Source organism: Myripristis murdjan, chromosome 14 (assembly GCF_902150065.1).
Source record: "Myripristis murdjan chromosome 14, fMyrMur1.1, whole genome shotgun sequence".
NCBI classification, from domain to species: Eukaryota; Metazoa; Chordata; class Actinopteri; order Holocentriformes; family Holocentridae; genus Myripristis; species Myripristis murdjan.
This window is the reverse complement of record NC_043993.1, coordinates 25,432,473-25,449,279: the sequence shown is the minus strand read 5'-3', so window position 1 is coordinate 25,449,279 and position 16,807 is coordinate 25,432,473. Positions and strand designations below refer to the sequence as shown.

The 16,807-nt window shown below is 39.9% G+C and overlaps 1 protein-coding gene across 1 annotated transcript in view; it reads right to left on the bottom strand.

The window, feature by feature from the left end:
• Nucleotides 1-16,594, bottom strand: part of gabra3 (gamma-aminobutyric acid type A receptor subunit alpha3) — a 106,397-nt gene extending 89,803 nt beyond the window's left edge. Inside the window, exons 1-2 of the mRNA XM_030068328.1 lie at nt 16,545-16,594; nt 11,426-11,428 (exon numbers count right to left, since the gene is read on the bottom strand). The gene's annotated coding sequence lies outside the window, so the exon portion shown is untranslated. The remainder of the gene's footprint in view (nt 1-11,425; nt 11,429-16,544) is intronic.
• Between the last annotated feature and the right edge of the window lie 213 nt (nt 16,595-16,807).

Here is a 16,807-nt window from a genome sequence, read left to right as displayed (position 1 = left end):
ATGCTTATTCTCTGTTGAGAATCCCAGCCTATCATTGCCATCAATCAAAAGCTCCACATTTCGCTTTATATCACTACTGTAACAAAGATGCTCTGTGCATGAACATGGCAGGTATTCTCCAGACTGTCTTCGTTGTCCCTTCAGCAGGTTCGGGCTCTGCAGCCTCCCATCTCCAGCCACTAGGCTTTGTTGTACTACAGCCTGCATTACTGTATATGGTATTACAGCAGTTTGGCTTGTTTTTGCCACAGAAAGAATGGCCAGTTTGCAACCAAAATGAAATATTGCTGTTGGTGATGCTTTCACCTGCATGATTCAGGTTTATTTCCTCTGTTTACAGCACATCACATTTGTCTTTTCATTTCTGAGATAAGTAAGGGTGAGGTTAGACTTGCTGATGATGCAAGATTGCACTTATAACAGCAGGGACTGCAAAAGACAAATAAGTGACAGCAAACTCCTGAGGAGAAATTTCACACAAAGTGAGCATCGACAATCCTTGTTTGTGTAAGAAAACTTTGGGATTTACCACTACTAGTTTCCTCACCTCCCCCTATCTTAAGTCCATGCTTTGCAGGCTCCTATCTGGTATTGAATGTCATTAAAAGGAACAGACCTCAAATCGAGCATAGACATTTGCTCGCAAAGCCATGTTTGACAGCAGCACAAATTCAATTTTGTCAATCACCGGTGCAACGAGATAAAAAACTGTGACCACCGAAGCTACAAAAATTAACCCATGACAATGCCCCAGTTGATTTGAAGGTTGTGTTAAAATTATAGCTCTTTTGAACACTTTCAAGGCTGTAACTGTTATATCTTGGATCCCGTTAATGCCATAAATAATGGGACACACACAGAGCTGACCACCGATCTGTTCATGGAATCACTAAAGTGTGAAACGATGCATTTTCCGCTAGTGTGAAATTTTACACAAGCAAGGTTTTCTCTCGGTCGCATAATGGCTTACTCATCATCATCATCATATATCATAATGAACCTTGGTAAACACATAAGAAAATCAATTTTAAACCTGCATAGAGTAGGCTGCCACAGTTCATAGATACAGCATGTTACAAAGACAAACAGGGCACACTGCATGCACATGTGTGCTGTGTTGTAGTCTGCTGCCTGCTTATTTTTTCATATGACAAATCAAGGTTCTTCGGCTTAAACATGGTCTATGAGAAATATGGCTAGAGATATAACTTAGTTTCAGTGGCTGAAATGTTGTCCTCTAATCCAATCTATCGACTGCAATCCACGAGCTGAAGAGTGCATTTTTGAATTGACCTGATCGGTACAACAGCTATCTGTCATGCTAATAGGCACAGCATGCATGGGCAGGGAGGAGATTCATCCCGAGTGGAAGCTATAGTCATTACTAACATGAATGACACCTATATAGCCCAACTGTAATTGGAATGCAAGGTTTCACTCTCTGGTAATAGCCATACAAAGAGCAGCAGAGTTCAGCCCATAGTTTGCAAATGCAGTAGACTGGCCCGGCAGAATATGAAATCATAAATCAAACAATCATGCTCTGGTTCACCTTGGAGGCACTATAGGCTTTCTTTTGCCTGTTAGCTACAAATGGTGTTGAATGTGTTTTCTTATCCTATCCAAACAAGCGTATCGAAGTATATATATCACAATTTAGGTTATATGCAATAGCTTTATGATAAATGTTGTGGGTTCCTGACCCAATAAAATTGTTTTGTTTCGTGGCCAGCGATAAATTGCATCTGATATTCTGGGTTTAAATGCTGTATTATAGCATAAATTTGATTTGAAATGAAAGAGGAATAGCTGGTTTTAACACATGTAGTTTAATGTTAGATGGTATGACACAGTTTCTCACTTCTTTCTTTTTTGGCATTTTCCTTTATCAGAAACTTCAAAGTAGGGAGGCAAGGAAGACTGGGAGAAGGAGAGGGTGATGACATGCTGCAAAGGTCTTGAGCTGAATTTAAACACAGGACATCACAGTTACATGTATGCACTTTGACTCACTGAGACACTGGGATGCCCTTTACTTGTACTTTACTTTTATGCTATTTATTGGCATAAATATTACAATTAATATCCAATCTGTTTTTTTTTTCTTAAATGAGAATGAAATTCTAACCCTTATGTGTTGAAATGTGGAGAATGTACATAGTCGAATACATTTTATACCCTTAATAATTTATTAAGATGTATGTATGTATAAGAATAAATTGAAAAAACACTAATTTTGTTGAATTTTAAATAGGAACTGTATTTCATTAATTGTCATCATTCAGTGTGAAAGGCTCATAGATATCTACATGCCATGGGCTAGAGTTGGGCACTCATTTTACCTTATTATCACACAGAAAAAAATGACTCTGCTCTTGCTTGAAGTATAATTAGGTTTGCAAGAATAACTCGACTTCCAAGAGCAGACAGAGTGCGTCTGAGTTCGATTACATGCTCATTACACTGCAAAGGTTGATGTAAGATATGAGGGTTTTATGCTTTCTGTGAATATATGAACAGTGTGCAAACACACAAACATGAACACAAACATTCAAACTCATAGTGACAACATAGTAGTGAGAACATAGCCTTTGCTAACTCCCTCCACCAGGAAAGTTACCTATTCCCGGCAAAGAAAATCATCAGCTTTATCTGTCGTGGGATGAGGCGACTGCAACTCTGACGAGCATGACTGTGATCTGCTGTGGCGACTGCTGTGAGACTCTGTGGAAGGGGTGTTTACTGGGGCTATTTCTGTGGCCAGTAAGATTCCAGTTAGTGTGAATGATGGCAGCTGTGAGGATGCCTCTGGCAACAGTGACTCAAACTATGGTTGCTTCAACTGATGTAGCAAACAGAGCCAGCTGCTCAGACTGTGCAGCACTCCAGTGAGCATGACAGATTGTGGCTGATGTAAGCGTGTATCTGGCAAGAATGGCTCTGATTGCAGCGAAGGTGAGTGCAACTCTGACTAGTACTACGGCAAACCGCTGCAAACATCACCTTGATGCAGAGGGCTACTCGGGCTGTGACTGTGATGAGCCTAACTCAGGCAAGCGTGACTGAGCAGCGATGATGAGCGTGATGCTGGTTGCTCTGTGTGGGTAGCAGGCGACTAACTGTGGTGAGAGTGATTCTGGTGAGCGAAGCAGCTTGGGTTGCTGGTGCGGCAAGTATCACCCTGGTGGAGCTGGCTAGTTGGGCACTGGGTGGGATAAATGGGATTACAACACATGTGACTGACTGCAGCTACAGTGAGCTGGACTGCATTCAGAATGGGATGCTACCATACAAACACATGCCACACAGCTGCATGCTGCATGTAGTGTGTATATTGTGAACAGTACATTCCAATCATGGTCCAATCATGGCGATATGGACAAAATCAAATATCACTCTATCTTTGACCAAATACCACAATATTGATAATGTGACAGTATTGTAGGGATGACTGTAGGTGTTTTCAAATAATATTCATACACAGAGATTTTTGATGAGCAAACATTAGTGGATATAATGACCAAGCATGTGGAGACAAATACTAGAACAGCTAGAGTCTGACAAGCTCAGAAAGTTGTAATCCTTTTATGTAATGCAGCCTTTAAAACCAGAAAAAGACAACAATTATGCCATATCAAAACATTACAATATCACAATATGAATGATATCTAATCTTATATCACAGTATTGATATAATATTGATACATCACCTGGCCCTATTCTATTTAACATTACATTTGCTGCTCCTTTCTGGCCACTGTTGTATACAGCAGGAATAGCATGTGGAAATTTGATAAATGGGACTCTTATTGCTCAGCTTATGCAGCAGCTGTGATGTGTGTTCTTGCTGCCATAAGGACTCCAGTTCTAGTTTTTCTTGCTTTGATATTTGCACCTTATTACTGCATGTACAGAAACGCTGGCTAACCGATGTAGGGTTTGTTTAACATTACACAGGACGTGATGACGCTATCAGGTGTATTAATAAAGGTGAATGCCTATGCAGAAATCTGAAGGCCATATGGGAGAAGAGATGTTATTACGGTTATCAAGTAGGTCTTGTTGTGTTGTGTTTCAATGAATTAGGCCCATGACACCTGCAGAAGGCTCTATACTAAGTCAGATCCAACCCTTTGTACCAGCTATTCACACTAAGGAGACCTACTCTCACCCTATACACACTGATCAGTGGATAACATAAGGAGATGTCAAGAAAAACTGTAACGATACCGCATCCTGCATATTGTTCCATATTGATATGGCTAGCTGAGGGTTGTTAGGTGGGTTAAAAGCATGCATACTAACTTGGTCATACAATGGAGAAGTGGTGAACATGGAGAACTTTGAGGGGAACCTTAGTTTTGTGTGGAGATACTGTCATCTCCATAATATGTCTTGTAGGGATTATAAGGGTCAATAAATAAATATAAAATCATGGATTGAGACTTGCAAGGGCTTAGAAGGTCAAATCCACCAAGTAATCATCTTTCTTAATTGCATGATATTTATGCCAGTATTCAATAACAGTCATCTTTAAATGCGTGCCAAGCAAAGGATATACACACTGGAAAAAGTCACCTTATCTTCACTGTAGTCATATCATAAATCTGAAGGCTAGCCACAGTATGGGGTCTTCAGAATCGTCCATATGGGCCCTCAGTATACAGACTTTCCCTTCCCCTTTCCTCAAAGGCAAAACCAGCAGGAAACTGGAGTCCAATGATCCGTAACACTTCTCAGTGTGGTCAATAAATCACCAGTTGACAGTAAATTCTGCTAAGTTCAATGATCCATCAGATATGTCAGTGTGATTGCGGGATGAATAAAAATAAGCAATGTGAAAGGAGCCAATCAGGGAAAGGAAAGGGGGCTTCAGTGACATCAATGAGACATTTGAGTCTAACGAGCTATCATTCATGTCAATGTGTAGGCCACTCAGGACTGGACTCCCAAGGACGAGGACCAAGACTTATGGCAAGGCAGCTTTTAGTATTTATGGGCCCCGACTTTGGAACGTCCTGCCAGAGGACCCAAGAAAAGCTTTTAAGAGCAATCTTAAAACTCAAGTTTTTATTATATGATAGTTTATTTTATCCTTTTATCTAGAACAGATTTATTTCATTTATTGGTTTCATGTCTTTTAAATCCAGAGTTTTTATTGCTTGCATGATAAATAAAGTTGATTTGACTTGAATGTGACTTTGGAATCAGCATAAGTAGATAAAAAATAGTGAAACTCACTCCTGAGTCTCAAGAGTCATCCCCTATGGTCCCTTCTGTGGCTGGTAAAAAAAAGAGATATGGTGCAGAGAGGGCAACCTGGTGGATCAGTAGCCGAAGGTGCAGACCATGTAAATTCAAGGTTTGGACACAGCCCAGGACCTTTGTGATGAGTCAAAACTTTATCTCACCCAGACTTTCCTGTATAACTCCGTTTTAAACTATCAAATAAACAGAAAACTGTCCTCACTTTGAAAATCTATAAGAAAAAGAAAAGAGAAAACACACATAGACACAACACAACACAAGATGACTTATATTTGTTGCTGCTTGTAAATATTTGGGCTGAAATCACACACACACTGTCTGCTTCAGCACATCAGAAAACAAAAAAACTGTCAGGTAGGACTGTCAGCTCAGATTGGGCTGTTCAATACAATTAGACTATTTGCTGTTTTATGTATTTATTTATTTAGTTAGTCTTTATTCAAACACTTTATCATTATAGCAATCACTGTAATTTACAAGGACAGTTGAGTTTGTGCAGCAAATTTCATGCTAATCAGACATATTATAGCAGCTGGAAACTTTCAAATTTATAAATTCTAACCTTTAGCTATAGCGACCCCATAACACCCATTAGTATTCTCAACACAAGAACACGGTGCCAAAATATTTAATCACTCTCAGTTTCATTAAAATCAAGCCAGTCATCTTACCTTTGAGTTCACAATTGACTTAATTAATTACAATGGCCTCATCAAGCCAAGCAGTGTAAGTTTTAAAAGGCAGAAAATGGTGGCAAGATGGATGTTAATTCTGTCAAATTTTGTCAAAACAGACCAGTGGTGTCTGAGATATGAAATATGTCATGCCCCCAATTTTTTTTTTTTTTTCAAACTCCAGTGGTATTTGATTGACTGGTGGACAGATGGACAGACAGGAGACATCGTTTCTCCCCCCTCAGTTTTATTGTGTGGTGGACTGTCAGGCCACAACAGAAGGAATTCAAGGCACGCACACATACAGACACACACACACACACTCTGCACAATGCAGGTATGATGCAAGACGGGGTACATTTATATATTAAATTTTGATAAAAGTCTTAGAAAGTCTGCACTCAAGAAAAGAAGTTATGAACAAGTATCAGGTCACAGTACACTCCCAACAGGACGCAGCGGCAGAAGCACAAAACCAACACATGCTGAGGATGGCTCTGGAAAATGTCAACTGTGTTTAGACCACCCTCTGTGACAGCCCTAAATTAATTTTAAATAAACTTGAGCAATTTGTGCATGTGGGTGTATCTCCCCTTTGAGTGCCTTCACTGGACTACATGTTAAATTAGCAAAGATCACAGAATTTAAGCTGGCAAAAAATCAGCAAGGGAATTTCCACCAGCAGTGGATCCAGTCCATCGCGGGTGCACATTCATCTGACATAATGATGCCATTAGTTCAAGTGCATCATTACTTAAATCTATTCCCAGAGCTTTAGATGGCATTCTTAAATTAGCCAGTTAGCAGAGAAGGCTACTGTAATTTATTTTATCTGAGGATGCATAGGTATACCACTGTACGTTAATAAATTATAGCCAAGTGTAGTATTCAGTTTCATCTTACAGAATCATTACTTTCAGTGGTGTGAGTTCAGTGCCCGTTTTTCACGACATTCAACAAATTAAGAACATCATAGAGCGCAATTAGGAGATGAGCCAGTGGTTTTAATTGTACCTGAATGTTCTTCATTCACTCGTGTATCCAAAAGTAGGAGCAGCATACCTAATTGATTAACAGTTGAAATAATTATAAATGATTTGATTTAACTTCTCTACCTGTGGTGTAGTGATCTTATAATTTACAAGTCACCATTTCAGACCAAACTGTAAACACCACAATTTAAACTTGCTCGAAAACGAAGATTTCTCAGTATATTTTAAGCAGTTACCCTACATAAATAATTTCTGAATTTGTATTTTGTCTGTAAGGTGTGCATTATACTGTGTCCATGACCTTCTGATAGACTCCTCTATTACCTGAGGAATTACCTCAACATCAGCGCAGATGTTGGTAATGGTGTATGTTGTTTTATTTTTGTATAGCATTTTTATTTTTTAATGCACCTTCTTTGATATGGCTTCAGGGGCAGTAAACCTCCGACAATAGCTTCCATGAAGTTTGTATTCACTAAGGGCGTCCCAGCTTTTTCTTTCTTTCTTCATCCATAATTGAGAACAGGCAAATTTACTTCTTGAAATCTGACTGGTACAGAGCACTAAACACAGAGCACAAGGTCATTCCAGTTTAGTCTGTATGAGACGCCTGCCAGAATGAAGTTGGCAGCAATTACATGACATGACAACAGTGTCATGTCCTGTGATTGCAGTCACTGCACTTTACATCTACTATATAAATATGCCGAAGCATTTGCTGCTGTACAAATGCCAATGCAGCTCCCTGTATAATAAGTTCTAATGAAAGAGAAAAAACTACTCAAATGCCTTTTCCACACTGCAGAATACTTCAATAAGGAGAGATTTGTGGGATGGGTGAACAGTTTAAAATAAATTAAATATAACAATTTCTTACCTTAGCAGGCAGGAAACCGTGTCCTCTATTAGACAGTGAAGTCAAATCAAACTTTCTTTACACAGTTAGAATTAACCAGAAATGGTTACAAGCGGCCAGCAGTGTCAGAGATAGCCAGAATGGCTAAAAACAGAACGTAATGACCAAAAATTAGACAGTGCTGGCCATGTCGTGCAATGGCCAACAATGGCCACTGCACGACATGGCCTGCGACTGACCAAAACACAGCCAGTGAGTGACCAGAGACAAATATGCAGTGGATTGAGACAGTCAGCAGTGACAAAACGGCTGATCAGCAGTGAAGAGATTCAGTCAGCAGTAACTAGAGATAGATGAGCTGTGGACAGAAAGGTAAACCATGTCCAGATGTAGCCAGTGACAGCTAGAAACAGCAGCAGAAGAAGAATGGCTGGAAATGGCCAGCCTGTGATGAGAAACTGATCAGCACTAGATAGAGACGATCAGCAATAACCAAAGATATACTGTAGGTCTGGTCTGTTATGAAGTAAACTGGCCAGCAAAGACAAAATTTACTATCTATATTGAAACCACAAGCAACACCGCTACCTATTATTATATGCGCATTTTTGGGATTTTGAAAATGCTTAAGAACTGTCTGAACCCAGACCATGCTGCCTAATGTGTCCTGGGAGAGATGCTGGAGTAGAAAGCCACTAATGTGAGCCATTCTATCCTTACAGAGGGAGAGCTGTATTCACATTTTTGGCATTAAATCAAGCTCGAGGTGGGTGTTGAAATCTGAAAAGGATGCACATTGTCCCCTCTTGAGTTTGTAATATTCTTTGACATGACTGACACTCTGGCAGCTCAAGTGGTAGACCGCGCACCATAAACCATTAAGTTTAAGAGTGATAGCTTGAAGTGAGGTATATTTTGTCCACAGTGCACATTCATGATCTGTCTAAATGTAATAAATCATTTTTCTCTTTAGATCAGCGCTTGTAGTGGCAGTAAAATTGAGAGAAACAGTCAACATTTCTACTTTAGTATAACTTATCACATAGTTAGGGATATGCATCTCCATGGCTGGGATCAAAAGGAATACTGTAAATATAATCTCTAAATGATTAACTTAGTTCCAGCTTTATAGCCCTTTAAGTGCTGACGATGTATAATAACATTTTTACAGTAAATCTTATCAACAAATGCTGTTCTAATAATGATGTCATAAGGTGAAAGAACTGTGAAACATGACATATTATTGTGCAAAAAAAGGACAGATAACAGAGATAAAGCTCTGTTTTCACAAATTATGTAGACACAGATAGATCAGTAGTGACTGCATAATATTTGAGCTGTGTGAACTAAATAATAAATTAAACACCGTATGTGCATCCATCTACTCTCCTCCCCCCACATGAAGTAATACTTTGGGGATTGGAGATGTGTAATGATGATCACTTGATAGGAAGATGTACAGTATTGCCCAGCCCTACTACCTGGCACAGTCCAGTAAGCCTATTTATCTATCACAGCAATCTAAAATATGCTAAAAATGAGTTATTTCTCTGTGCTCTATATATTAGATTGAAGCTATGAATATTCAAAAAGAGACCCTACAGAAAATTCAACTCCATCATGGCATATGAGGATTTCCAACTGGAGGACAAACTAATGGCACTCTGGCCTGATGGTGAGCTTACTTAGGAAAATGGAGACGACCATCACAAACAAGTCATGCATAAAAACAGATGCATAGCAGCCATGTGTGCTATTTGGACATGTTGGTTTTGTGTATAAAATTAAATTTTAACTCATTTAACCAACACTGCCAAATATAACATGTGGCTACCTGCAAAAAACGGGTTTAGCTGTGAAGTGAAATTTTCCTAAGAATAGAATAAACTTGCTGATGTGCGCTTTAAATGAATGTGTATTCACACAAGGATGGATCATGTTCCGATGAGCCGTGAGCACCGGCGTCTTCGGAGGCGTGATCATTTTCAGAAGGGACTGTATGAGCCGAGTGGCCCACAGAGTCGGGACGGGCCATTTATGTCACATCGTGCTGGCGTTTATCGGTACATACTCAAACACAGTAGGTTGTCTCTGGGTTTTACAGCCTGAGAGCCCCAGAGGCCCCCTGATGGACAGAGGGCCCATGGGCACTGGCCTCAGCAGCCCAGTCTGTAATTCATCCTTACGTTCACTTATTTGACTGACTTATTTGTAAGGGCATAGTGAGCCACATGTTGATTTCACTTTAAAAACATTTGACATTCCTCAAGCTAGATATGCGATACATAGGCCATGTCAGAATCAATTTGCCAAATCGCAATATGATGAGCAGTTGTTGTAAACATGGCTCAGACTAAGAACCTTGTGCAACATCACATCACACTGCCCTCTGCTACCCACCGCACTGGTTGATTTTACATGCTATTTTACATGCTCGCACCATTCCTTCAAGCAACAGAAGTTAGACAGATGACCCGCACTCCTATTAATGTGCACTTTTTCGGATAATTCCAGGCATTCAGAATCACTTGTCCTTGTTCACCCTCACAGGTTAAGATGAGAATATCACTGGGTTGGCTCCTCACTAGACAAACAGCTTACAAAGGGTCTGAAAAATTTCAAGGTCTCTAGTACTGAATTTAAGACTTAAGACTATCTTTTATATCTCTGCATAAATCTGTGTATTATAAAATTTTAGATGTGTTAACAGTTTCTTATGTTCTGGAGAGCTAGTCCTCTTTAGTGTACTGAAATAACAGTGCATTTGAAAAATTACAATTACATTTTCCCACACAGTACTGACACAGCTAGTCAATAGGGTTGGACCCAAATATTCAACTATTCACATGGTTGATCATTTGCTAGGTCTCTGGTTTTCAGTTTTGGGATATATATGTATTGTAGTGCTGTTTTACTCATAATTTTTTACACTGGTGAAATGTCAGGCTCAGACATTTTCTACAATGTTGTCTTTCTGTGTCAGAGCTGTAGGCTGTTGACTTGCAGTGGATAAACTTGCCCAAAAAACGCAGCTCATGTCAAGATTTTTTCTCGAGATTGGAGTGAGCATGGCCACAATAGGATAAAAAAAGCGAGCCACATAATGAATAACGTAAGAAAGCAACAAACCGAGCCAGCAGTATGAGAAGACAGAGAGAGAGAGAGAGAGAGAGAGAGAGAGAGAGAGAGAGAGAATGGCTCCAGCTGTTAATGACTTCACCTTAATGGAAAAATATGTTTTGTGCTTCAAGAATACAAACTAGCTCTTTATTTTTGTGATCTTAGAGCTGCATTTGATATAGTCAGCTGTGATATCCTCATGGAAAAGCGGTTGGGCCAGTCAGGCTGTGTTTTAAACTGGTTTAGGTCCAATTTAACAAATCTTGATGTTCATATCACCTTCAGTAATTTCTCATCACACAGCATAAATGCTGCATCTGCTGTGACTCATGGCTCAATGTTGGGCCCCTTGCTATTTAGTCTGTAGATACTCCTTTCAGTGCTATCACCTGCAGGCACAACACTTGGTTCCACTGTTATGCAGATGACGCCCAACTTTACATCTCAGCTACACCAAATGAACCTCGAGGTAATCTCACTGCATCTCTGATATCGTTGCACTGCTGGCACATAACTTCCTCCAGCTGAACCCAGGATTAAACTGACTTTTTAGTAACTGCAGCGAGAGACGTTGATTTCAGAATTAACTGTGTTTTGACCAAATGTTAAAATTCAGGCAAATTAGCAGAGCACAACTAACTATGACCTGACTTTGGGCCTGTCTGAGGAATTCTGCAAAGCTCAGGCTGTTTCTCCTGCCTGCGGGCGAACAGAAAAGTTGTTTGCCTGTGTTCATTACCAACAGATGGAACTAACATCCTGCTTTGTGTTCAGGCCTTCCCAAAAAGACAAATAGGACAATTACAAGTCACACAAAATATTGCTGCATGAGCTTTAGCTGGCACTAAAGAGACAGCTCTCATTGCTTACTATCTGAAAGTCTCTTCACTGAGTACCATTTAGTTTCAGAACTGAGATTCTTTTTCTTTTTTTTTTTTTTTTTTATCCTTCCTTGGACTTGCATCCAAGTAGTTCAGTGGTATGCTACCAAAATATATTCCCAGTAGAGCCCTAAGATCCACAGACTCCTCCGTTAGTTATCCTCAAAACAAGGACAAAGACTTATGATGAGGCTACTTTTAGTTCCTATAGATCTGGGCTTTGATCTGAGAATATTCCCATCTTTTATACATACTGGTGTTTATTTTTGTAGTTTTAATATCTTGTTTGATTTTTTTTTTGATTTCCTTAATTTATTTTACTATAACAATCATTTTATCTCTCCCCTGTAATTTGCCTTTACTTCTGACTTGCTCTGATGTAAAAGGCATGGAATTTTAATGTATGAAAAGAACTATGTAAATGAATTTTGATTAATTCATTGGTTTCCACAGCTGAGAGTTTTAGACTGACAAAGTAACCCAGAAAGAATATATATTTAAATGACAGTAGGTACATGAGGGCATGAGGTCACCTCCAGGAGCTGAACTGGCCTACTGTCTGTGTTCACCTTATTGAAATATACACAAAGTTAAATAAGGTCAAATAAGATGTTTTCATTCCAACAATAAACTGCATATTTGATGTTCATATTAGTCCCACATCGGAGAAGTGGAGAGTTAGATGATGCCTGTTGGGAATGTTATTTTTTATTTGCAACAGAGTAAGACAGGCCCTGTGACCCATTTTTGGTCGCAGTTGGATATGAAACGCTATGTATGAAACTGAGATGATTTCCAAAGATACACAAGTAAGAGAAAATTAGGAACAAAACCTGAATATCTGTGGTGACAACAGATCCCTAGAGCAGTTGTTGTCATGACTGTTCATAAACTCACTTGAAGGCAAGTGTGTTAAATATTGGAAATCATCTGCAAATTAAAATATTTATTTCATCACTTTTATGTCATTCTATTCAAAAACCAAATACAGTTAAAAAAAAAAAAAAGTGTTAACACAAGGCACCAGTTATGCTGAGAAATTTGTATGGCTCAAGTTCACAAACAATCTCTTGTTCTTTCACACTGAGTGTCTTGTAAAAAGGAGGAAATAAACGCACATCTTAACAACATCAGCTGTGCCAACGGAATAAAAAAATAATTGACATGTGGTGTTGAAACTCCTCTTCAGTAACATCTTGTCTCAATGATATTCCAGCAAGGAAAAAGTGAACTCGATAAATGTGCAACTTCAGTGCAACCTGCAACAATTTGTCACCTAACAGTAGTCAAGAGATTTACTTTGTTATGCTAATAATGTACCTGTTAAAATGAACTGTTGTGACAAGCAGTTTTGGTCCATAAATGAGTGGGATGCACATTCACGTGATATTTGTGTTATCAGGGGTCTGCTGGTTCTGCCAAAATACAGCAGGTAATTTTTAGTTTACAAAATACAGACATAGCAGATTTGTTCAAGATTAAACTCACTGACAATTATTAATAATCAAAGGGTGTCTCGAGGGAATATTTTTTCCCGATGTGAACACAGCTTTAATGATTAATCTTACTCTACTCCAGTCCTTTCGCCACATAAATGGAAAAGGGCTCTTGCCAAGACGGAAAATAAATAAGCAAAAATTTAGGAGGCACTGCAGATGCTGAAGACAGATTTCAAGTAGCCTTGAATGCAGAAGCACTGAGCACTCCACTACATCAAAATATTCAATTAGTTCATTGTGTTCTAAGTTATGTTAGGCCGTGCTGGTTACGTAGTGTAAATATGTCTCCGTTTCTCCAAATCAAACCAGCAAGGCCCCCCTGTTGTGCTCAGCTCCTGCTCTCATCTTGCTTTCTTCTGGTCTGAAGCAGTAAATTTCCCCACTAAGCTTTTGGTCATAACTGACATGATCATGGATGAGGCTTCACTGTACTTGGAGGGCTCTTGTGATTACCTCCTGTCAGCTATCATCATTATCATCATCATCACCACCACAGCGTTATGCCTTAGCCTCCTTTATTTGAGCTGTGTGATGGAACTCAGATTTCAGTACATATTGACATATCACAAATAGGCTTTATTGTATGAGGAGGGCTGTGTGTGCATGCTCTTTTTTTTTCTTTTTTTTTTTTTTTTAACCGTGAGCCAAATCGTATCAAAGGGAAGTAGAGGGTAATCGTATTATTTATCATAGTCATTTCCAAAACGTGTTGTAAACACTAACATTAATTTATGGGTAGAATATTTGCTTCCTGCAAAAACAAAGACAGTGCTTTTTGCTCGGCACTCTGGGAAAACATTACCCCCATTTATTTTGCAATCACTCAAGATATTTTTCATTTAACTGCATCATGCCTCAATGTGCCTCAAGGAACAACATAGAAATGCTAATCCATGCATCAATCTGCCCGTATCTTCGCTACTCCATTTATTTGACTGCATCTGCATGCAGAATCCAAAGAATGGCAAAAACAGATCTTCTAATTATGCCACTTCAGGTTCACTAAGTCATGGGAGCGCTCCATATCCATCTGCAACTCTCAGAAAAGATAACGCTGTTTCCCTCAACAAAATCTGTCCTCCCTCACACATTCCCTGCTGGAGCCATAAATCTGAGCTTGCTTTCCTTCAACCACACAGTCATTTACTGTGAAAGGGGCTTTCGGCTCCATACGTCTCAACAGATGAAGAAACTGGCTGAGCAAAGCCATGTACTTGTGGTTTCAGAATCCAGGGAGGCATTGCACTGCGAGCATGCAGAGTGGAGGACGGCAGGAGAGAGCTGCACACAGCTACAGATGACTGTACAGTATGTCAAACAAGAGGTGTGCTAAAACATGCGAGTCTGAAGAGCAGGGGAGTAATTTATTCAGACAACTTTGGCAGGCAAACGACCCAGTGGAGAGTGGACAAATATCCTCAAAGTGAATGATGCCTCACAGCTGAGATCTGGATTATGTCCCATAAGACCACAGCATGGCCTCTGCCACTGACTAGGCGTATGACTTTCATTTTGTGCTTCTTCTGTTTATAGTTTTAATCATATTCTCTTACAGTAACACAGCATCACAGCTTTTCTGCTTTGAATTTTCTACCTGTACAGCCAAATTTTCACCTCATCACTTGGTACATTTTCACTTGATCACTTTGACACAAACACCTTGGGGTGTTATCAACACGTTTTCTTGAAAAGTAATACAAAACTGTGTTGTACCAAATGAATCAAACTGATATATTAAAAAAAAACATTTTTTCTCTAAATTTAAGGTGTTCACTCATGGTCACTACCCACCTGCACACATGATTGAACACTTGCTGCGCGCCTGACCCTATTTCTTCTTTTAGTTTCGACTTCACGACTTCACTAGTTGGTTTAAAACAAAATGCAGCCTTGAATATATTCAACAGAGGAAGCCTATTGTGAGGAGGGTGTTACTCCAAATCTTTCTTGCTTCTGTAATCTGCGTCGACCCAATTTCACATGATTTTTTTCTGGGGGGGAGATTGTGTGTATTGCCATGATGGATGAGCAGTTTGAGGCAGATTTAAATGATTTCATCTCATGGGTCCAGTGTTACGGAAACATCATTCCAACATGACACTGTTTGACATGGGCCTGCTGTTTGCCCATTGACATAAGATACCAAGCATGGAGGGAGGGAGGGAGAGGAGGGAGAGGGGCAGACAGAGACTACACATAACAACGAATTGCCCTTCTGCCCCCCCTTTTTTCTCTTAATCATAGGTCTGGCTTATATTTCTTCACTATATGCGCACCAGAAGACACACAACGATGCAGTTGAGAACAGATAAACAAAATAAAAAGACAAAAGAAAAAACAGGATACATATGAAATATAAACCGCCAGGCGCACGGACATGTTAAAGTAATATTTTATACTAGACCTATTATTATTTCTTCTATTACTTGCGTCAGTTCAACTTAACCATTGAGTAGGCTCCTGTGCATGTAAACTGCCCTAGGTAACACGAACACCGCTTTGGCTTTATTGCCAATCTTGTGGAGGGAGGGGGGGAATCGGCTGAGAGCTCCAGCCCTTTTGCAATAACGGGGTTTTATTCCAAGGTTAAGTTAGCCCTATGCATTTTTCTCTGCTCAACAGTCTTGTCACTGGTTGCGGTTGCCCATTTCTAAGAGGATTTGCCAACACGCTCGGTTAACCGCGCAGGGCCGGAGTTACAGTTTATGAACGGAGACATCGCACATGTTATTGTTTAATTGGCTGTTGAGGAAAAAGTAACAATTATCGCCACGGCCGTAGTGTCGCATTGTGCTGCCATTCGACGAGAACTGTCCTGACAAGTCGACTCATGCTGGAAAGAAAGAAAAAATAAAGCGCCATTGTCTGAATTGCATGTCTACAAAAAAGAAAGAAAGAAAAAATTGCGATTTCAATTGTTGCTGCTGCAGCCCAAACACTACTTAAATCCCCAAGCGAGACCTTCATCATCGCAGGCTACCTCAGCACCGCATTCTCAGCTCAGCATCATTTCTAAGCCCCACTTCGCAGGCGGAGAGGGGGGGAACCTGTTAAACCATCAATTATGCGGTAGACAAACAGCAGTTGTTGCATGTGAATGAAACATTGCAGTGAAACATATGTGCAACGATTTCCCGCGATCACCAAGTGCAAAGCATCCCCACATCAGGTCACATTACTGTATACATCCTAGGTTAATGTTACCCAGATGACAAGCATCAAGAGGAAAGAAAGAAAGAAAAAAAAAATCTCACCAGCAGAAAGCGTTGTCTTCTTGCTGCTCTTTTTCTCCCCTTCTCTCTCCCGATTCGCTTTGCTTTGAGTTAATAAGGTTCTGACGTTTGGTCCGATTGGTTTCTCCCTCAGTTGTTATTGTCCACTGGGTTTGGATTTTTTTTTTCCAGCGGTGAAATAAGAGGCAAATCGCCGTCCTCTCGCAAAGCCTGCCCTCTTAAAACTAACCTTCCCGCCCCCTCCTTCTACCCATCTCAGATTGGTGCTGGTCAGGAGGGGCAAA